Consider the following 23,900-nt stretch of genomic DNA (forward strand, 5'->3'; position numbering starts at 1 on the left):
ATGTTTAGTAATCTATTAAATACAAATTTTGTAATGTAACAAACATTTTGTAATATTGTTTGTAATTTCTTTGAAATAATGCCACAACAATTTCTAGTGGTGCTTCAGAGTCACCACTCGAGTGCTAAGGGTTAATAATTATCACGGAAAGGAGAAATATTAGATTTGTTGTTGTTTTTTGTTTTATGCGTATGTTCGCACATGTTGAATTATTTCGTGAATTTAATAAAATTTTTATTCAATTAATTCTTCAAAAATATTGCCGGCCCCTGGCGACGTTTGACTGCGTAGACGTGTAGCCGTTAAAGTGTTAATGTTGACCAACATTTGATCTAGCACATCTTGAGGCATAGTTGGAACGACGAAAGGCTCGGTTTGGTGTGAACAGAGCCTAAGAGCCGCAGTTCGACGGCCCAATGCTTGTTCAGCTCTGTTTCTGGTCGTCTGGAGGAGTTAGGCGCGTCACTGAACGCACAGGAACAGCGAAAAAATGGGGTGGCCGGCCAAACTTCGTCCCCCGCATGCTTCCATCGACTTTCATCCCCACCAGTCGACACCCACAACCAACGCCAACCCCCACGAACTACTTTCGCGTGAACGGGGTGAACGTACCCCCACGCGCCACCCACCGGAGCTCTGTGATGTCACGAGCCGCGTTCGACGTCATAGTTATTGCGTCACGCTCCACCTCCGCAGATCTGAAAGAGCCTGTTCCCGGTGACGTCATCCGGAGCTCTCTGCACGCTTCGATCGAGAGAAGAGGATTTTAACATCCCACGGGTCGTTTGATCTCGACGAAGCTCGTCGGAACCCGCACGAGCGTGGATAATAGCTTTCGTTTTGAATTGCAATTTTCGATCAGGTTTTTTTTTATTCCTCCTTCGTTGGGTTTCGCCCCTTTGAACGATTCGACGTGAGCGGCGTCGTTTCGACTGGTCGATTTTTAACGGAGGGTTTGTTAAATGTTTTTTTTTTGTTTTTGTTTTAACGTTTGCAGGGAAATTGGTTGTTCTGCAGTTGATGGAGATGTTTTGCGTAGTTTTTTAAGGAACGAGAGGGTGGCTGCTTTTTGTTGATTGTTTGGTAGCTTAAATGGTTGCGCAGTGGAGCCTGGGATAATTAAATTAACAAATCGCGTTTCGTTCGTAATGCCACGTTTCGAAGAAATGCGCGAACAGAACGGAATTAAGCCTTTTACAGTCTCTGGAAGACACAAATGGATGAATGTATACCTGATGAGTTGATGAGGGTGAAGGGGATCTGGTTATTTGAAACCTTTTGACAATTTTAATGATTATGGTTTACCTTCGGTTAGGAATATAGGGAAATCCTTTGTACACTTTAGAAGAATAATAATGGGGGTGTCGCTTGTCGAGTGACTTATATTGTGTTATACATTTTTTAATTTTATTGCTAGAGAAATTGTACCAAGTAATAAAATGTGAGAAGTATAAAGAAGTTTATTGGAATCGAGCAGAACAGAATTAAACCTTTTACAGTCTCTAAAAGACACAAATGGATGAATGTATACCTGATGAGTTTATGAGGGTGAAGGGGATCTGGTTATTTGAAACCTTTTGAAAATTTTAATGATTATGGTTTACCTTCGGTTACACTTTAGAAGAATAATAATGGGGGTGTCGCTTGTCGAGTGACTTATATTGTGTTACGAATTTTTTTCATTTTATTGCTAGAGAAATTGTACCATCGTTTTGTTCGAATGAATATGGTTTTGGTTTGCGTAAGAACTTGGGAACATCTTTTGTACATTTTCTAAAGAATAACAGTGAGGGTGTCTCTTATCGAGCGTCTTAACATTGTGTTATGAATTTTTTAAATTTCGTTGGTAGGGCGAACATGTCGTCGTTTCGTTATAAATTGAGTGAGGAGGCTAGAATTGTTCAACGAAGTGTGCTCCGTCATTTAGAATTTTTCAAGCGAAGAACCGAGACACTGTCGCCGAAGTTATTTTTTGTGTCTGGGTTTACACATCGTCTGCCTCTCCAATCCTTTCCAAAGCACTATTTATAAATCTCCGATACAAGGTAACTCGGTAGAACCCATGCGATCTATTCGGTTCGACTAAGGTCCTTGGCTAAATTTGTGCTTTTCGTAAAAATCCGGGCTTCGTCTAAAACTCGGTTCTCCAGACTTTCCGATGGTAGACAGTTTAAATAAACTCGAGTTGAAACACAAACCGAAGAAGCTTACCATCGATCCTGTACAGTTTGCAAACACGCATGTATTTTCTAAAATTCTCATTCTTCTCTTTGCTACAAACGACCAGTCTCGATCGTTCGTTTCATACATGATTTCATCAGGAAACTCAAAATTAAAAAGTGCCTAAAGAAAGAATCGAAATAAAAATAACAAACGTCGACGGTGAAGTTTTTAGTACATCTTCTGCAATTTAAAGCACAGAAGGTAATTTCAAGACAGCGAATTTTTGTTAGAATAATTTCCTAATGCGACCACGTTTATAGAATTCCCTCTCCTTTACGATCACCAGCACGCGATCAGAGACAGCTCTGCGTCGAAATTTTCGTCTCCAGCGTTACACCAAGTCACCCTGATCTTTAAAAATGACAACTTCCCATATCATTCTAAATTTTCAATTCGTTTCGCCTCATTCGAATCGCAATCCGTTTCGCGCAAGACCGGCTCGAAGCGTTAAAACGCAAGGGCCGCCAGTTATCGACTTCCGCCGATAGATTACTATACCAACAGCTTCGCGGAAAGGGGGAGAAGATAAATTCGGAGCGTCTTCGCTCGGTGATAAATACCCCGGCAGATCTATCGATCGTCCTGGTTCATAAATCATGGGACAGAGACACGCGAGTACGCGTCTGCGGATCCGCGACGCTTCGTAGAAAGATAATTATCGAAAAAGAAAGCGGTTTACCAGTGACGATAGGGGCGCGTGCAGCACACGCGTATCAACCGGACCCTTTCACGATTGCACGCTATTGCATGGCGTTGCATAAGGTTGCATAGTTTCGCGTGGTCGGCCATTGCATCGCGCAAGACTGATAGATTCCCAGCCACGGCAGACTTACGAGCTGTCGCACACCGTTGCGTGCTCCAAAATGTCACAGTTATCGCGACCTTATGCCAGTATGTATGCACTCAGACTGCGGATTTTTATGCATTTCTGATGCATGCGCAACGAGAGCGACAGGCCCGCTTCAACCTTACCCGGTCGCGTCCTTACTCTAATTTTAACTTGCCAACTTTCTAAATTGGCTGAGACCAGTTTTTATGACAGTCCGATTGAATGGAGACCGTCCGAGAGGGACGGACATTTTTAGAAACGTTGCTAGAACCATTTCTAGCCACTTTTTATCCTTTCAACTCTTTGCACTCGAAGCCATTTTAGCTCTAAAACGAAACATTTCTTCCGACCTAGAATATTTCCCTTCTATACACAGGGTCATCCGTTTTTAAACGGCCAAACGTCAACCAGCTATAGAGGACCCCAAATGAAACAACTTTCACCCCTAACACTTTTTTTGATTCGGTCTTGATTTTTAGATAATTGCAAAAACCCGTCATTTTTTGCGTTCACTTAAGATTAAATATATTAGGACTGCAATTATGTATCTTGATGATTTTTCCTTTGTTTGGATTAAAATAAACAGGGGCATCTTTTTTATTAAGTCAACTTTTCTGTATGACCTTTGGATCTTGGTTTTTTTTACATGGGGCACGCCGTGGAGACTGAATGAAATAACTTCGAATCAAAAAAAGTTTTAGGGGTGAAAGTTGTGTTCCATTTGGGGTCCTCTATAGCTGGTTGACGTTTGGCCGTTTAAAAACGGATGACCCTGTATATTTTTTCATACTATACATATGAAAATGGTGCAATTTACTCATAGAGTACAGCAATTTTTAATGGCACCTTACAGTGCCATTCGAGTACTAAGGGTTAAGTATGGATCGGACCTACAGGATTTATGAGCGAAGACGTTGTTTGTTGGCGAGGGTGAAATTCGTGAATGGTTGGAATGAATATTTTCCCTATATTGTGTGTAACAAATCAATGCAGTTGCTATAGCGCGAACCTAATCTGGCGTTCACAGTGTTGTGCGGCATTGAAGGAAACCATACAGCGATCCGCTCACGCCCTGATGCACTTGTTGAAATCTCAAGGCCACCAGAGCCCAGTTCCTCGCGGGTGTGTTCTCGCACGTGTCCAGTTAGGGAAAAATACTTTTCCCCGATTCTATCGGATTAGGCATAACAGTTCGAGTGGAACAATCGTCGTCGTCGCCCCCCTCCCTTATTTGACTCTGTCTCTCTCTCTCTTGCGTGCATTTCTCATTTATGGTAATCCGAAGTTGCTTAGCACCGGTGGTAAAATCGATCTCTAAATGAACGTTCCCCGGAGAGTGACTACCTTGGCCGACATTATTGGTCACTGTTACGAAACGCCGGCGATCATAACGTACACCGGGGAGCGTTTCAAGTGCGTGCTTACGCGAGGGACACGCGTATCGATTCATACTACGGAACCAGTTCGTTGCAATTAATATTTTCCGATTGCACGTTTCGCTGTTCCGTCAGCTGTCCGCGGAACTTGTTTTCCAGAACCGATACTGAACCTTCGGAATGACAGACTGCGGATTTTTATTGCGAAACAACAATTTTCTACACCGGTCACCGGACAATTCATTAATTTCCTGTAATTGTATTAAGAGTTTGAAAGTGATGCGACTGTATTCTTTTACAGTCGACATTTTTATTGTTCGCGGTTCAGTCTACTCGTTTTAGTTATGAATGCACGAAATCCGTAGTCTTGGTCGGTTGTTCAAGGTCAGCGGGCGGAGCATATCCCCACTACAGCGCGCTTGGCTCCTCCCTTGCGCGTGACCACGCCTTTTGCCCGATAGACAGGGAAATGAGAGAACACGTGACGGACGTGAACACAGAATATTTCAAATAAAAAGCAATATGAAAGTCTTTGTGAACAAATTTATTTCTTTGTCCTTGTTATCTTCCAGCACAATTTTGAAACAAGGGAAGACGTCCTTTTAACCCGACATTATGAAAATAAATTGTATTGCTGTTCCGAGGGACAGTTTATCCAGCAAGGATCGATGAATTAGGATGTATTCTGAATATACTGGTTGGGAGATCGAGCGCAAAAATAATAGAAGACCGTGCCATTTCCGTCCATTCCGCAGAATTCTATTGCGGCTCGAAGAGCATAAAAGAAAATCAGTTGTCTTCAAGTCCTCGAGGTCTCGATGTGCTCAGCGCCAAGTGCGCGACGAAAGTAGTCCAATCGATGTGCTTTGATGCAGCGCGGAAGGAAGGTTAAAAAGTTGCCGAAGGTGAAAGTCTCCGGAGGATGTTCGGGAATTTCTAGCAGACTGTTGGCTGCGCAACCATGATCTCCGGTATCTGGAGCAACCTCTGCCGATCTTCCCAACATCCCTGATTCGCATAATAAAACTCGGACACTTGCTGAGAGAATTGAAAATCGTTCTACAGCGAAAAAATCATCTGTTTTGAATGGAACTATTCGTGCAACGATTATACCGAGGTCGTATCGTTTTATCGAATGGCTCTCGATCTATCTGCAGGCGGTTTCGTTATCAGAATTTAGGCTTATCTCGCTTAGCTGGCGTCATACTAAATGCGTGAAAGGCAACGAGCAGGAAACGAGCAACGTCTTTGATCGCCGATAGCGAACGAGGGCCCACTGATTGCTTTATCATTACATTCTGTCCATCGTTGCGAATAACTCTTGCCATTCGCCCGTAATAATTTTGCTCGGCTTTCCAGGCGATCATGCTCGCGTTTCATAGCTCGTTGGTCGGTTTTACCGGGGCGATGAATTTTGCGAAATTTATCGGGCAGCGTTTATACAGTTCGTTTTTCGTCGAACAATACCAATATCCGATTAATTATTGGCTGTTTTAACGGCGCGTGTTGACGTATTCAAAAACTGAGCGTTGATTTAATATAACGCGTTTTGCTTGGAAAAGTTCATTGATCGAACGATTGAATCGTTTTGATTAGTACGCATTTTCACATTGCGACGAAAATTTCAAACAATTTACCGCTCATTTGAATAAAATCTAAATATAGTTGGATCTATTTTAACATACGTCAGGAGCTGTTAATCGATATCGCTGCAGCGTTATATTTAACAGAGTGAGAGGGGATCGATAGAGATTAATTGTCCATAAATGATTTCGTTACAATCGCAGGATTCGATCGACGAACGTCTGATTTTTAACTTGAGGGTACTTAAAAATTTATATTATGCGACTAAATAATGCGATATTCACTAATTTATCTTTCATAAAACACTGCGAGAATCTCAAATTTTAGCTTAACTGTGCGCCGAAATATTTATTCGCGGGAGACTATCACATTCGCTAGTTCACCTTTTATAGAATTCTACGAAAGTCTCGAATTTTAAATTGACCATACGATGGCAAGTTTATTCCCAGAAGACTATGACGCATTCCCGTGTCGCAAAAAATCTACGTCAGAATGCCAGGAACCATAAATTTTCAGTTAGAATTAAGAATTTGCGAAGGTAGAGACGAAGCATGAAGGAGTCACGTCGAAGTATGCGCATAAACGAGCGGCTGTGCCTTTTTGCAATCATTTCCTCGGCGTGTTGCCACTCGTAAAAGAAACTATAAGCAACGTTAATCCATACCCCGCGGTATACCAGGCCGCAGAACCGGATTCACGTCTGTATGCAATTGCATCGCGGGAGGTTGATGCCGAGCCGGAATGGAATTACGATGCACACGGTGGAAAATGCGACATAAACGGTCCCGAAACGATAAGAGGCCCGGGTACATATATCGGTGCCAGTCGATTGTGCACCGGTTGATCGCATTCCGCGGGGCTTCTACGCTTTTATAACGCTTCGTTCTTGCATACCAGCTGGCTCCACGTTTAAACTGCATCTGCATTGTTCGAACGCCACCACTGAAATCCAAGAGATCCTTGATTCCATCGAGACATCGTCATTCTCGTCGATAAAATGTTACAGCGTCGACTAGATCGAACTTTGAACATATGCGTCCATTATAATTTTTAGTTGATTTTCAATGTCCCATTTCGACAGAAGTAATAAGTTTGATTAACTCTTGCCTGTATAGAGGCCCGCTATAACAAATGATTCTGCATCAAATGGAACTGATAAGAGCGATATAAAAATTTCCTTCCTTGTTTATTGGACGTAGTACATCGTCGTTTGTAAATTCTTTTAATCGTGTGAAGAACTAGGGGTAGGAACGAGATGGAGGAAAAAGTGTCGTGCTTAATAAAAATTAATAACGTGTTTAAAAATTATTCGCAGTCGCGTAAATGCATAAAATCAGCAGCCTCGTGCTAACGAACCTGTGTTGTACCGTTGCACAATGAACTGTTCAAAAAGAATTAAAAAAAAAAAACTGTAGATCGAACAGTGTCGATGCCATTGAATGAAATTCTGTTTAATTGGAGTTACATGTTCATTTTCGTTCAGATGATTTCATAAAGCACCGAGCCGATGAAAAATCGGAGTAAATCGAGGAGTGCGCCCAGCCGGAAACAGAACGGGAACTTTGTTAATCCTTGTTAAAAGTTTTAGTTCCGCCGTGTTTGACGCAGTTGCGTCAACCCGTGAACGCGTAAAATCCTCTGTTTATTAATAATGCTTTTAAAAAGTACGTGTTTTTAACTAAACGGTTTATCCACGGGAGGATCGCTCGCTGAAACATCAACTGTACGGCACCTGCTTACGTCAACGAATTTTATTTCCTTTTATCAATTCGCGATTTGTCTTCGTGACTCAGTCGTAAAATTGTTTCCATCGAGTAAGGTTACGGCGACGATTACGCGATACGTTGTCGTTATTCAACAGAAGTCAGATAAGACCTCTTTGTTAGCCGAATGACAGAGGTATTAAATTTAGCTCGGAAATACGTTTGGAACAGAGTTGTTCAGCGTCTGCCCGCACGGGCAGCGATGTTCTTGCCCTGGGCATACACGGGACGGGCCCGAACGCCCTCGCGGGCAATGCTGCATGTATTTGTCACTCGCATTGTCTACCCCCACTCCGCTAAGTCACATGCCCGTAGCTGTGCCCAAGGGCATCGGCGGGCGCCCTTGCCCGCTGATAGGCACGTTGGGCACCTCTGGTTTCGAGCATCGCGAATTTGTCCTCCCTTCTCTCGTCCGTGCGATGATCGATGATTTCGAAGCATCTGCACCCGACGCTCTCTTTCTCCCTCCCACGCAAGTTGCGTGGACGTTGAGAAATTTTCCGAGTTGACGACTCGTAAAAGTAACGGGAGACAATAAGCGGAGACAGTTCTTCGTCTGTGAGAATTATTTTTAGATCGGCCAGGAAGACTTTCTTGAATACTGAACGCCCTCGTTGTCGCACGGCGATCTCCTTGCATCCCATGAATTATGCATCGTTTTTCCTACTCGTTATTTCCTGAAACGCTCCCGATCGCAGCGTACCGAAAAAAAAAGATGTTCGCCAACTTTCGATGGATCGATCATTCGATGGAATTAGCCCTCTGCGATCGAATTAACGAGCATGGCAACCCAGAAAGGTTGATTTTACAACACCGCGTGTGGCGACGTAGCGCCAATATAAAATATTAACATGAAATGAGAGAAGCACGAAGAAGTTCATTGGAAGCGGAGGTAATTAGAAGTTGATGTTGCAAATTGTTGACGCACGTCGCGACGATCTGTCAAGACGGTACCGTTTTGCCGCACGGTGCAACATTTACGATCCGCAGACTTGTCCCCCGTTAGCTTGTATCGGAATTAACGTATGTGACATTATTTATGAATTGGAAAGCATTGCTGATAACCTATATCGAACGCGCGAAAATCGTATATTTCGGTGTCAGCCACCGCGTCTAGGCAAATTAAGTAATCTGTCACGCCAGTGGTTGGTTGATTTCCAGTATTTATTTTCCCCAGAATTCCCTGTCGCCCGTCGTATTTCTCCGCCGAGAGGCATCTAGGAAGATGAATTTGATAAATAAAGATAACATGTCCTGCGGTTGCTCTATTTCTGGACGTATTTCCCCTGGAATCTTCCATCGACTGTTGCGTTTCACGGCTGAGACATCAAAGAAAAGGACTTCGATTAATCTGGAGGAGATAAAAGCACTTCTTCGTTTCTGCTGACTCTTTTCCCTATTGCTTGTCGGTGGTGATCCAAAATTATGTATTTCGTCATCGATAGCTCCATGTAGAGTTTCTACTTCCTCTGGAGTTTCCTGTTGTCTGCCACATTTACGGATTAGGCATCGAAGACCAGCAATTTAGTTGATCCCGGGACGTAAAGATACGTCTTCATTTCTGGTGTCTCTTTTCCCTGTTCCTTGTTGTCGTTGATCTTGAATTAAAGTATTTCCTCATTGATCGCTGTATCTCGAGTTTACATTTCCTCGAACCTTTCCTGTTGACTGCTCGATCATCAGAGACAAGCACTTTAATTGATCTAGGGATATAAAGATACGCCTTCGATTCCACTATCACTTTCTCCTAGAATTACCTGTCAGCGATAGAATCTATTTTTTGATCTGTTTCGAAATTTTCCTCGTCGTCCCGGAATATTTTATTCGGGACACAGTAAAGAGAAAAAATTGAATGAATTTCCCGGAATGTTTCCGATATTTCAGAACACGCAGGGGGATCTGTCAGATACGCATAATTTTCCATTAACTCCCTGGCAGATAAAAATGCCAACGCCTATTAATATGCTTGGCATGTCGCAGATAAAAAACGAGCTGGTACGAGTGCTTATTATTCGCGTCTTTATCTTGGGGAAGGTCAATGCTCGGCCTTGTTCGTTCTCCAGTATTCCTCTTATCTGTCACTTTACGTCGGTCGAGACCCGGTACTCGTCGATCATCGAGATCATCGTCTCGCGCGTCTTTTCGCGGCAATTGTTCGCTCCGCAAGATTTCAAGCCAATCTCGCAAAAAGGAAGATGCCAGCAGTTATAAAACTGGTCCAAACCAAAATTCCAAACAAATTAATCTTTTTGCTTGTTATGCGTCCCGCCGAGTGATCTTACTATTGTTATATAGTGAAGTGTGCACAGGTCTCGAAACCGTACCCTCTCGAAAGGAGTGATTCCCGAGGTCATCTGGAGTAACTTTTTCCTGTGCGAAAATGTTCTCCGTGGCTTCGTCAAGGTGTCATTAACGAAAAACACGCACCAATCAGAGCGCGGCTACCGCGGAAGCATTCCGACTCGGCCTGTGCTCCGATTAGTCCGTGTTTTTCGTTAACACGTAACTCCTCAACAAAGCCGCGGAGAACATTTTCGCAAAGGGAAAAGTTAGCCTGTATACACGTTAGGTATATACTCTGTCATGGTAAAATATGTCTTTATTATTCTCAACAAACGAAACCGTTCACAAACAAGTAATTCGTATATTCCAACAGCAGAATTCTTGCCTTGTTACGTTAAGTTATACGATGACCATGCAGATTTTCGAAAATTTAAATGTCCGTAGATAAACTGTATGTTCAACTTCGGTAATCTACAAACACGTAACACGTCGTATCGGGCTGGCATAATCACGGTATAAATACCGAAGGATCCGCACAGAGTGCAAAATTCATTCTCGAAATCGTGTTTTCGAGGTCGTCGAGACGTGGGTATCGATCGGGCAGAAGTCCCCGGAAACGTAGGTCAAACGCAACAATCGCTCCGGTGTGACTTGTCGACTTGTTCACGCTCGAGCGACGGTCGCGGCCGTCGCTGTCGGTCGCGCGAATGACGTCACGGCGTGCCGGAGCGGCGCGCGATTGGTCCGCGACAAGGCGAAACGTCACGGTCACGGTGGTGGGGGTGAACTGGGTGGAAGGGAGGCGGCAGAGAGCGGTCTCGGCGTTGTGCTATTTTCATCGGCGCGCTACGCTACCGCTGGCCCAGATTCGATGCGACCGTCACGAAGTATACCCGACATCCGACTCTGCCCGCGAGTTCGCTGGGCCACCCGGCTCGTTCATCCTGATCGAACATCCGTAACAAGTCCGGCACCGTTCGCAACCAGGCGGACGAGAAAACAACGCCAGTCATAATCCCACCGAAAGTCGTTTCGAACATCTCTGGAAGTTCCGTGCCGAACTCTCTGTTCGCCACTTGTGGCCGGCTCGTGGCTGTCCGTGTGACCTGGCGGAGCCACGCGCGCACCAGTGCAACCGTGTTCTCCGCGATCCTGCAACGGTGTTTCGAAGTGCACGTAAGATGTGACTCCCCAAGTGCCGTGGTGCTCTCCACACGCAGTTTTATTGACATCACCACCGTGTGACAAGAGTTCACGCCTCTACCCGCGCCTCTGCTAGACCATTGTGCGCCGAACACACGGCTAGCAGGCACGCGGAACGTTACGCTGCGAAACCGACGTCCGGATTCATCGTCAAATGACCTCAAGGTACGTCTGGGCCACTGTACAAGGGTAACCGGTGTTCAGGGATGTGCAGTACTTCGTATTTACCGTAGCTTTGAGTTAGCTGTTCGTACTCTTTCTGCAACTTTGCACGCTATCTACCGGAAACCTAAGGGACCCAATTACTGTGGGGGTACACATTATTGTGTCTGTATCGATTATACTTATTTTTAAATTTAGCGTCTCTTTTTTTAATATTCATTATGCTTCAAAAATAAGTACAATTAACACTAAACCTACCGAGACTTAAAAATAACTGATTTCGCGCGGTTCGCGTTACATTATAATTTGGTGAAAGAACTTTCATAATTTCAGTAATTGTAAAATAAATAATCTGCAACCGGTCATTTTGATCGGCGGTGGTAGGTCTAGTGTTAATATGGACACAGTAATTGGTACCCCCACGGTAGTGGAATCTGTTACCCTACATTAATGACGCTGTAGCGGCGCCAATATACGTATCTATTTACCGCAAACTTTTCTTGACAATAACAGAGGATAAAGGAAAGAAAACAGGTCTATTTTTGGCCTGACCACGCCTCCCTTCGTCAACGTTTCAAAACAGTCCCAACGTTTCATGGCTTGCCGCGACGAGTAAGGCGATTAACGTTAATGTCACGAGCGCGATTGCAAATGCGGGAGACTGTTTACTATTCGAAAGAGTATGTTACTTTTGTTACAACATCCGCTGCTGGCCGCGATCCGTCACGTGGCCGAATTTTCGCCGATTACACGCTCGATGGCTCATTCAAGCCTTGCCTCTGTCGGCGCAGGAACCGAACAGGTCACACGCGGCATTCCTTGGCATTGCGGATTGCATCGGCGCGAACCTCTGCCAGGTAGCGATTATTAAACAGCCTAAACGAAAACCTGTTAGGACGCATGGGATTACTTGTCATCCGGCTTTTTTTTCCTGGTCGCGCGGTGTAGAGGTTAGGTTGGTGCAATTTCATCGATCGATGTCATCGATGAGAATGAGTTTTTCGACGGTCGAACTGCAGCGCCATTTGTTTCGAATCTAAATTGAAAATGGAGACCCGCGGTCTTTTTTGTTCGTTGTTTGTTTGGTTCTGTCTGTTTGGGGACGCGGGGTTTGTCATTGTGAACACGGAAAAAGTAGTAAACAGACGAATGGAATGCACTACTGTGCTTCTCGTAATACTTCTTGTTGTCAGTCGCGTGTTGTTTCTTTTTTGTTTTCTCTCGTTAACCTGGTATGAATTGGAAGTACAAGGTTGGGTACATGCGAGTCGTAAAGAATACATTGAAATGTTTTTTATTTAAATGTTGGAAACTAGTCTGTAGCGAAGTAACTTTATGTTCGGAGGAAATTAATTATTCATTTCAATTGACGTTTGAGGCCGAATACTATTAGTACCAAACCAGGAAATGTTCAAACTTAATTTTTCTCAGCCATTAATCAATAATGATCGTTCGAAAAGTTGTTCGTATTTAGTGTGGAATTCCGAGAAAATTGTTTTTAATCAACACTGTTGATGTAGGATTTGAACGAAATTAAGTTTGAACATTGTTCACTTAAACGAGAGTTTAAACGGAAGATTGAAGATTGCGTTCAATGCAACGGGTTAATTGTTCGGGCAGTCGTCCGGAATCGGTTGTAGAGAAATAATTTCCAGGCCTGTTGCCGACGTTTTCCCCCATATGTCATGGTTCTAAAACCGCCGTTGCGGCGTAGTAAGGCGTGTGTGATCGATCGACCGATTTTTCTCTCCAGCCTGCCTGTTATTGCTAAATGTGGAGCCGGCACGTGGGAGGATACGTGTCCGCAACCGTGTCCGTTCGCCGTTTATCAGACTCGGTTACGAATTGGGTACAGTCTCTCGAAGAGCTAATCGGCAACCATTTTTATTACTATTTTTATCGCAGCCTCTCTCTCTCTCTCTCTCTCTCTCTCTCTCTCTCTCTCTCTCTCTCTTTCTCTCCAGGCACATTGAACTTACGCGTGATCCATAACGTCTCGAATCTTGAGCAACACGAACTATAACGTCACTTCTCACTAGATCATCCCTAGGAACTTCCCTATTCACGAGTATTACACTTTCTTCAAATAATGGAGGACTATTTTTTTCAAAATATTTTACCACTTGTGCCGCAGCTATTTGTAACAAAATTGTTACAGCAGTTGAGAAACTGCTTTTCCCTAACTTTGCAGATGTTATGTTGTTTAGACTTCGGACAAAAACATTCGGTGATAGCGTAAAATTTCTCTACGATAAAAGGAGCGCGTTAATTTTTTAATGTAAATTGAGAAGGTAGGCTCCGAGACAACCCCATTATTTTTCTTTTTAGGAATTAGTATTTATTGTATGTCCATATTAACCTCTTTGCTTAAATATTAGTAGCAAGACTGCGGATTTTTATGGAAAATAAAAATTGTATTAATTACAAGTTCTATTATATACCAAAATAACAGAATTTTACTTCGACCTAAGAGTAAGATAAGAAACAACTCTTCGCAATGTTCTATCGACTTTTAACGACCCTATCTCACTGAGATTGAAGCCTAAGGGTGGTTTCAACCCCGAAGAACCAAAACCCGGCTACCAATAAAAATTGTCAGGAAGTTCCGTCGCGACTCTTCCGGCGCTTGCAAAGTCTGAAGCGAAAATAAAATGGTTCGAGTTCCGTCGGAGCTGCCAAAATAATTCGTGCCGCTCTCGGCGAGTCGCGGCGCGTTCTCACCGGCAAGAATTATTACGCAAGCGTCGTTTACCAACTGTCGCGACTTAGCTGCGTCGCAAAATTCAATTGCATTAGAAACTGTTTGCGCGGTGTATTGCGTTTTGGTGCACCCGCTACGGAAGCTGACTGCCTTGGAAAGGCAAGAACGAGCACACCTGCGGACGTTACGTCGGTAACATAATCGTCTTAGAAATCGCGTTCCCAGCGGTTGACCTTGGCTCGCGCCAGAACTCGTGAATTTCAGCTCGACGGCTATTTTCGAGCCGAACAGACACGTTCGTAATCGACGGACATGGTGCTTTTTTTTTCTCCTTTTTATACCTTGCTCTCGCGATTCGATCGAAAGAATCCCGCGTTGACCTAACCGTTCGCTAGCTGTGGTTCGCGGAGACGCTAAACCGTCTGCAAACACGAACGCACGACGCTGCCGATGGGGAAACTGGACATTTTTTTTTAGCATCATTTTATTCTTCGAGTCATGTCGCACTCAGGCGTCACGCGACGAACACGTGATAGTTCTTGCGATGGAAAATGATTTTGCGCCTTGGCACCGTGGCCGTTAGCTAGCCTCGGCTGGGATTGCTAATGATTATCTGATTCAGTATAGATAACGAAGACAGAGTAGTAGTTTTTTAGGCAAAATATTCATCGATATCGATCGTGATACGCTATCGAAAACATTCCACCGATGGCCGATACATTGTTCAAGGCCTAGAGATAGAACAAAAGCACTGCGGTTTTTTCATTTGACGGTAGAAACCAATTCTAGAATATTTTCCATCGATGTTCGGTGGCTTTTGTAAAAAATGGATACAAACTAAAATTTTTCACAGAAAAATGTGATCCTATTTTGGCTGCATTTTTACCAGGAAAAAAGTCGAGCAAACTTTTGTCGTACGTTTCGAGGTATTCGTGAAGGTACATTGGAGTGTTAGTATTTATAAAAGAGACTTTGGTGGTAAAAAATAGTCCGTGCCGATTTGCGATGCATTAAGAACATCGGTTGATTATTTTTTAATTTTCATATACTGTTGAAATCACAACCATACAAATATTACTATAAATATATATTTTTAGAAAATACTTTTTTAGAAGCAACTGTTTTGCAAACATTTTTATAAGCCGTCGAATAAAATTACGAGCATTTTAATCTACCATTCAAACGCGACCATTTTATGAACCTTTTTGTAGACCGCTGAATGATGTCACAACTACACGACCATTTTATCAGACTGTTTTATGAATATTTCCGCGAAATAACGAACATCAAAGGAGACGGTAAATCTACGCCAATATTTGCAGCACTAGAACAAATTGAAAACAAGTTACAGCCAGCGGGGGTACATTGTTTGAACTTTAGAGCGTGCCGACAAAGTTCACACGTACGCCTGTTAGGCAGTCTATACGTGTAGTTGTTAGACTATAGTCAAGAAATGTTTTAAATTCTTCGAATCAATCGAACAACGTTACCGCTGCGAACTGGTTCAGTGACATAATTTCTTCAGGCTCGAACTGGAACAAGCGATCTACTAACGTGGCTGAGGGGAGACACGACTGAATAATCGGTTCTAGTGCGTGCATCTTCTTCTGCGTGCTATCTCCGACGGCTTGGGATTACCATAGATGGTAGTATTATAACTATCACAGTTGGCTGGCTAACTTCAGTTTTGTCTTGTCTGGGCGTCCCGGAAAATAGCAGCCACTTAAATATTTTCTAGACCCGTGATGGTCATGGTAGGGGCCCCTCGGCGCTTACTATGGTGGGGAGAGTCTTGTCTCAATTGAGACAAAAATGCTCGTCCCTGTTCTAAACACCATAGTCGCCAGATCAAGACTTGTTCCCCCACTCTAATTTCCCCTTCCACGATCCTATTCCCCCACGCTTCCGCCACGGCCCCGTCACGTGACGCGTTCCATCTCTATCAAGCATGTGTCACAAAGTCACGTGACTAACCCGCTACTGGCAGAGAGAGGGTAACTTTTTCCCCTCAATTCGTGCTACCTCCCCTCGTCTGGCAACTACGTGGAAACTGATCTCTTGGAATTCTTATTTAGTATAAAACAAAACAACAGATCCTAGTTACAAAATAGGTGCAGAAAATTATAAAAAATTCACTAATCATCCTAAAGCTCTCTTTGGATTATATTATAGCAGACAAGCAAACTCTCGATTTGCTAATTAAATTAGATGAAGCGATATTTCATTCTTTAACACTAGAAAGACCGAGCAATAAATGCGACTGACGTATATTGCTTTGTAACAGTGACAAGACTGTGCCTATTCAGACTTCATACAACTTTTATTGTAATATGTGCTTCAATGCAGAGGTTCATTAAAAAATTTCCGATCAAAACATTTTTACAATTTCAGTAATTGTAAAAGAAAAAATTAGGAAGCAGTCATTTTGACTGTTCCGGTCGTTCTAGTGTTAATAATTGTAATAAATTGAAGATAATACGTCGGTATCATTAAATTCTTCAAATTTTCATTTTCAATTTTCAGTTTCACTGTGTTACATTTTATCTTTTAATTTTCGTCGTAAATTGATTCCCGATGGATGTTGAAGCATTTCGAGGGAAAAATCGGTGCACAATCGAGACCACGGTTATTCGTGGTAGTATTGCAATTGCTTCGACGATATTTCCGCGGGTTTCCCGACCGAATCAGGAGTCGAGAATCATGTTTCTCGGACGGCAAAAACCGGGATGCGGTTTGTTGTTCGGTTCCACGTCGGGAATCGCGAGATTGCGGTGAATCGTGACAAAGAGCGCAGTCCCGTGTTACATTTATAGATCGAGGGATGGCGAGACGGGGGATGCGCTGTAAACACGGGCTTCCCGAATAAATATAGCGCATTCCAAATGTCAGGATCATGTGTATCGGCGGCGGGACGCGCTCGAACACCCCGTTTCCCGGAAAATGATCGTCTCGATGCTTCGTGTCTGATCGAGTCGCCGGAGCTCGGAGAATTGATCGATTGATCTACAGGAATATAGCCTCCGAACCGCCACCATAAACACTATGACTACAGCCTATGAACCTCTTCGCTCGTCCCCAACTATGAATCCGATGCACTTGTGGCATTTGGAAGCCTGTGAGAGACCGTAACATAAACATTTTCACTTTACCTAATGGTGGACATTTAACTATCACATGCTTCTCAGAAATATTTAAAAGTATCCTTTTGGTCGAACAGTAATTCTTAGAATGAATACAAGTTAACCCTTTGTGGATAAGAATTTTTTCTGAACCAGTCAGTTTGACCTAACAGCGCTGGTATTAAGAAAATATCCACGAGGCAAATATTTCCATTTCCTCGCGAAGCGGTCAGCAGATGTTTACGCGATAAATCCCGATAAAGGGATCGATACTGGATCTTGAAATTAATCTTAACAATTAATGTTTCAAAGGTTTCATAGAGACTCATCAGTAGATATCTTCACGTTCGTGGCAAGGTGAATAAAGCAATTGATATTGAATCTTGAAATTAATCCGGATATCTTGCGATATAATGATCGTATCTTAGAGTAATTCCTCGAATTTATCTAAAGGAATTTTTTGGGATCAGCAATAGCTGGGCCAATGTTTTACCCTCGAGATGATTTATGATTCTATGAAAACTGCGGCTGGTAAAAGTCAGAGAAGATCGCCGGGATCTATCTCGGTGTTCCTTCCATGGTCGCGATCGGAATTGCGTAATGAATTGCGAAATTAAATATAGAAACCGGGGTGAGAGACTGTCTTCTGCCTCGCGCCATTTCCGGTTGACGAGGAAATAACGTCGCGTCATGATTCAATGCTTCGCTATTAATTTCCAACGAGCGCTGCCTTCCATCCCGCTGAAAAGAGCGGAGAGTTCGCTAATTAATTAATTAGCGAAGAATCAGCGGAACACGAGTAGAATATAATTCTTGACTTTCAGAGTTCATAGCACTCGCGGAAGAGAACCGAAAGAGGCTGTTTCCTTATCTTTTTATGGATCTCCCGGAATTTGAACTCCTCTTTGCGAAGTTCCAAAGAAAATTATGCCGCGGAAATTGCAAATAATGTGGAATTAGTTGGAAACACTGACGTTCGCGAAAATCTTTGGAGACCATAGAAGAATTTAATTAAACGCAAAATCATTTATACAGACCCTTTAAATTTTCATTTTGAGCCTCCTTTTAATGTGCATATTTTCTATCAATTGCAATACGCTTTGCTGAAATATACAATAAATTGAATATTAATGGTTCAAACACCTCCATCTCCGTTGTTCTTGATTTCATGGTAAAATTATTTCGGACAAAGCTATTTCAAGAGGTGCATCCGAAGAATTTTCTCCCAATATTACATTTCACGAAATTTCAAAACCATCCGTATATTTTTTAAAATGAATTATCTCTTTGTTGCTGAAGGAAAAATAAGAAAAATGGAAAATATGAGTTTTTTTTAATTGTGCGTCTGGTTACTGGTAATTTTTAGCGTTTGAAGAATTTTTGTGGACACATTTTTCATTAATGGTTAATATTGTTTACAAGAAGCTGCCCACAGGGGGAAATTCCTTTTCGTCATAGGCGTTTTCTTTTCGCACTATCCTGTACATTCTTTTCGACGCCGATACTACCCAATGAACTCTTGACCCGCGATTCCTCTTGTCTCTCGCTTATTATTAGTCTCGTCTGCGGTCTCGATGATCGACAATGAATTTCCTTGTTCCAATGCTCTTCGCCGATGAGGGGGACACTCTCACACATGTCGGAATTTAGTAACTTTCTCGAATAAGTAATTAGCTTTCCATTGCAACTATCAGTCAGCGGAAAATTATATCGTTTCACCGATTATTACTGCACCATGGCAAATTTGGAATGCCCGATGACGTTGTTGCCGATAACTGGACTGCGAAATGCATTTGCGATGCATAAATATTTTTAGACGAATAGAAATCATTGTATTTATAATGGTGGATTTCAATACAGTTTCATTTACTTCTCATTCTTTTTATCTTCAATAGAAAACTTCATTTAATTTCAGTTTCCTTACGTTTGGCGAATTAACATAAATTTTCGTAGTCTAAGAACAATAAAATCATCGCAAAAAATCAGCATAAATTGATTAATGATACCAACCCTGTTTTTTGAATTTTCAAATTGTAGAAACTCTAATAAAAATATATTCGAAGATGTGAAAAATGAATTCTTATTCTTGTTGACGCTGAAAATTGAAAAGTTGACTTATAATTGTAAAACTAACAAAAAGCAATTAAAAACCTAGAAATGCATTCACCAAAACATTTCACTCAATAAACACACATAAACAAAAAATTAATGGGTCTGAGAAAAATTATTAAAATTTTTTTTTTAAATTATTTATCCTCGCTTTTTCATACAATACCACAAACTCGCGTTCTCATTCCCGAAACAAAAAACCGCATGAATACGAATAAACCGTGTTTGAAAAAAATCACGTATCCGTGAACAATGTGAAAAGAGACGGATGTGTGTCGCTTTAGAAAAAAATCTGACAAAAAATATAAAATAACATTACATATAACGTTCGTTCCGCAACATATCCCGGTTTTTTTCCAAACGCGAGGGGATTAAACTCGGACAAAGAATCGTGTGTTCCATGTATGAGTAATGAGACAGTGGAATCATTCGACTGGGAGCATCCGATGTTTTCGAGGTGGCGTGAAAGACATCGGAAGAGTTCGATGCGAGGAGGTCGAACGAATTGCCGCGAAGAGGCTCGAACGACTGTTTAAACATCCGAGCAATAAATTCCGTCGTTTAGTGTCGGTTAGACGTTGTCCTCGTCGGTCGCGCGATGCCATCGACGCGAGCTATCTCGTGACATAACACCGAAGATATTTTTCTTTCGGCGTTCGCGTCCCCGCCATTGAAATCCGACTTGCATTCGCTCGGCTTGCCAAATCATGCTGTCGCCAATTCGCAAATTGACACGAGGGAGAGCGAGACTTCTCCCTTCAGGCGCGATCTTACGAATCGTGAAATTGTTTTCGCAAAATGACCACTAAACAAACATTTAGGCTGCGTATCTACTGAAATTGGCAAATTGTTGTTCCAGAGTCCTATTTCGGGACACGATTCTAACAATATTCGATGGTCACAGTTTCTGCTACAAATCTGGCATTAAACAAGACATGGGCCAAATGATTAATGAATGAACTCCTCTAGTGAATTACTAGACTACGGATCTTTAGGCAAAATGCATATTTTCTACGATAATTGTACACAGCAGAAAATAGGCGAAAGTGTGTTTCTTCGTCCAATAATTTTAATAAGTCGAAAGTGGTGGTATCTTTAAATTCTTGTAATACAAATTCTGTATTTCATCATTTTTGGTATATGTCATAAATGCATAAAACTCGTAATCTAATAATCACGCAAACAAGCTTATCGTAGGGCCATTGAACCAGCTCGAAATACAAATAGCTTGATCATCTCATGATAGCAATATACTAGGCATGAGCATGGTTGGGGCCCCTCAAACGCGACTCATCCCCCACCAACGTCTCTTTCATGCAGTGCGCACGTTCGTCGCGTTCTCTGGGGTCTCGTGTCTTCGTTGCCTCACCGCATGTGACCATAGTCGCGTGATGAGGGGAGGGAGCACGAGTTGAGGGGAAAGAGTTACCCTCTCTCTGCCAGTACCGGGTTAGTCAATTACAATTGTGACAGAGGAGCGACAGAGATGGAATGCGTCACGTGACCGGGCCGTGACGTGAGCGTAGGGGAATAGCGCGGTAGAAGGGCAAGTTAGAGTGGGGATACAAATCCTAATCTGGCGACTGTGTATGTGCCTTCGTAGCTATTCGCGACTGGCATAGCACGTCCTTTGTCCATGGTAATGGCCCTTACTGGAAGGGGATAATGGGCGCTACGGGTGGGGGGGGGGGGGGGATTTTTACCTCGATTGAGCCAAACGTGCCCAGCCCTAGGACCTCGACTATTATAATTCATAACTTAAATTTTAGGGAATTTTCAAGTTTAAATTAATTTTACAAGAATCATTTTCACTATAATTCTGCATCTCAGCATGCTTAAAATTTAAATAGCTCACTTTACGGCGCTCAATAAGCAACACTATGCATTGTTCAAATCAATAGTCAATTTAATCTCGCATTGCAATTAAGTAATTGTTCTATTATACGAACTCTGATGTTACCTTGTTAACTTCGTGTGGGTGTCGAACAACTGCTAAATAAATTACTGCCGAATGGATTGTAAAATAAAGAAGATCATTTTAATGAGACATTCATGTTATTATTATTTATTAGTTTTTCGTATATTTCGAATTATGTTCAGTCACTGGTCAGGTCACCGCACGCGACACTATTCAGTGATCCATAGTCTCACATTTAATCCGTTCGTTAGTATAAATCTCGTTTAGGGATTAGATCCGTTCGACACGACAACCTACACGCGACCATGCGAATTTCTGCTCCGCAAGATTCGCCGGCTTTCGTTCAGTTTGCCAAAAGTTCGCCGAGGCAACTCAATCGAACGTTAATGAAGTATCACAGGCCTTCGTGATCCGAGGATGTAATAATTACGATCGTGTTTCTCATTTCCAATTAATTGGAAGCCAATTGTACGATTTTAACTAATACAGTGGTTAGACTGCGGGTCTGTGTGCATTTGTGGGTATCTGAGGATTTCTGAACGACGAGAAAACGTTTTCTAATCAATTTCACCAAATCCACAGTATATTTATAACCCGAATAAAATTGATCGATGCTAAATAAATGCAATCAGAATCGGAACCAAATTAACGGAGCGCGGGAATTTATATTTGAAACAATTGGCAGAATATTCATCAAGTTTCGTAAAATTTATAAATTGATTCCCGGTTTTAATTATACGTTTTTTAGTCAGGTCGACTCGAACAGTATGCAAGGGCTTGAATTAGTATCGATAAACCGGTACCCAGGTGCACAGCTCTAACTTGCGTTTCAACTTTCCCGTTATATTTTTACAGAGAAATCATAAAATTGTTTTGAATCCCCATTATCAATAAAAATGAGTAATTTCGCACTGATCCGGAACTGCGGTATAAAAATTTACGCGGAAAGTTTTAAATAGCAAGACTTCTTGGGTACCTCTTCATTATTGACATAAGTCTCCACCCTTATCGATAGACTGTGGATCTTCCTGCAAATTTTCAGTTTCGAAGTTTGTTTCACAGAAGTTCGAATAAGGGACAATTTTCTTTCACAACATGAAGACTTCTTGTGGCAGAAGTGAAACGGAAATACCGTTAACATACACCGGTCGTCTTCGACTTCGACCATCGATTTTTGTTAATAACACGCCAAGTTCGCAAACTTTTAACAAAGTCTCGTGCAGTCGTAAACGTTACTCCACGTGCGGGATTTCCTGGAAGGACTCGCGAACTTCTTATTATCGACACTCCATTCGTCCGATCGATCGAGCAAATATGTAACGTCGATCCATCATCGACGGGTGTCTTCATCGAAGGTAATTGAGTGCACAAATTGCAGTAAAATCTACGACAAAGCTTTTTTTAGCCTTTTGTTAGTCTTTTTAGTCGTTTGGACTCGGCGTCGTTTCGTAGTTTCCTCGTCGAGTATTCCTGTCGAAAGTGAAGTTCGCGGTCTTGGAGACGACGGAAGGTCTATTTTTTCATTGCTGGCGTTGTTTATTATAATCCTCGTTGAACCGTTGCCAGAACGAAGTCAGTTCTTCGCAGCGTGAGCAAATGGACGTACAACAGAAATGAAAAAATTGTTCCTACTTACCATCGATTAACGCCAATTAGTAATCTTAAGAACCTTCCATGTGGACAATTTACGGTATCTATATATTCCATGAAACTGAGCTATAAATAAAAGAGCTCTTTTATGCTTGGAAAATGTAATATAAAATTTTAACGTGCATGAATATAATTGAATTCCTTATATTTAACAACAGAATATGGTTTCATACGTAGACCTTGATGCATAAAAATATTTTCACGGTAAAAATGAGTATATGAAATATGAAACTGTAAAATACATTTCAAGAATTTAAAAATACTGTTGCATTTAAAAATTTCTCCATTTATGAAGAAATGTGGCTGAAAAATAGGATAAAATAAAAATAAAATAAGAATAAATCTTTTATTAAAAAATCGCCATAGTTATCTAGTATCAATACACAGGTCTTCTCATATTTCAAAATTTTGTGGGTGTCATAAATGCATAAAAATCGACAATTTAACAGCAAGTCTAATTTCCAGGTAGAAACTCATTAATAAATTTGAGCTGGCGATTCTGGAACGGCTTGTACAATAAATCAACGCGTCACAATTGATAAATGCACGACGCCCCCGAAAAGTTATAACAATTCGCGCAGGATCGGCCCCGCTCACGCCAAGATTATGCGCTCGGACACGCGGCTCGTCGTAATTTTCATTCGCGCGTTCCTTACCAATTACCAATCGTGTGGATGCGTTTCGTTTTGCGACTCGGAAATTGCATAAGTTTCAGTTAATACGAGCCGAGCGTGCCGGCGCGGTTGATTCATGATCTTGCGCTCGCAATCAGCTTAGCGGTTTCGAGATTAAACGTTCTACGCGCCTCGGGTGCACGATAAAAAGAGAATGGACAAGAATTCAAATTTCGTTTCTTGCCGGGTTAAATCGCTCGGTCGCACGCCGTTGTGAGTCTCCCGAAAACTATTTCTTCATATCCTAGCATGCTGTAAACCGAAACTCGAAAAAATCAATGCTTGAACATCAAAGTGCCATTTTGT

The 23,900-nt window shown here is 42.2% G+C and overlaps 1 protein-coding gene across 3 annotated transcripts in view; it reads left to right on the forward strand.

Annotated features, from left to right (window-relative positions):
* LOC143365291 (PRL-1 phosphatase-like) overlaps nt 1-23,900 on the forward strand; it is a 64,380-nt gene that overhangs the window by 28,443 nt on the left and 12,037 nt on the right. The window contains exon 1 of one of the 3 annotated variants that reach the window (XM_076805341.1): nt 10,942-11,426. The exons of the other annotated variants lie outside the window; for them this stretch is intronic. The gene's annotated coding sequence lies outside the window, so the exon portion shown is untranslated. Of the gene's footprint in view, nt 1-10,941; nt 11,427-23,900 lie in introns of those variants that run through there. 3 annotated transcript variants of the gene reach the window in all.

Source organism: Halictus rubicundus, chromosome 2 (assembly GCF_050948215.1).
Source record: "Halictus rubicundus isolate RS-2024b chromosome 2, iyHalRubi1_principal, whole genome shotgun sequence".
NCBI classification, from domain to species: Eukaryota; Metazoa; Arthropoda; class Insecta; order Hymenoptera; family Halictidae; genus Halictus; species Halictus rubicundus.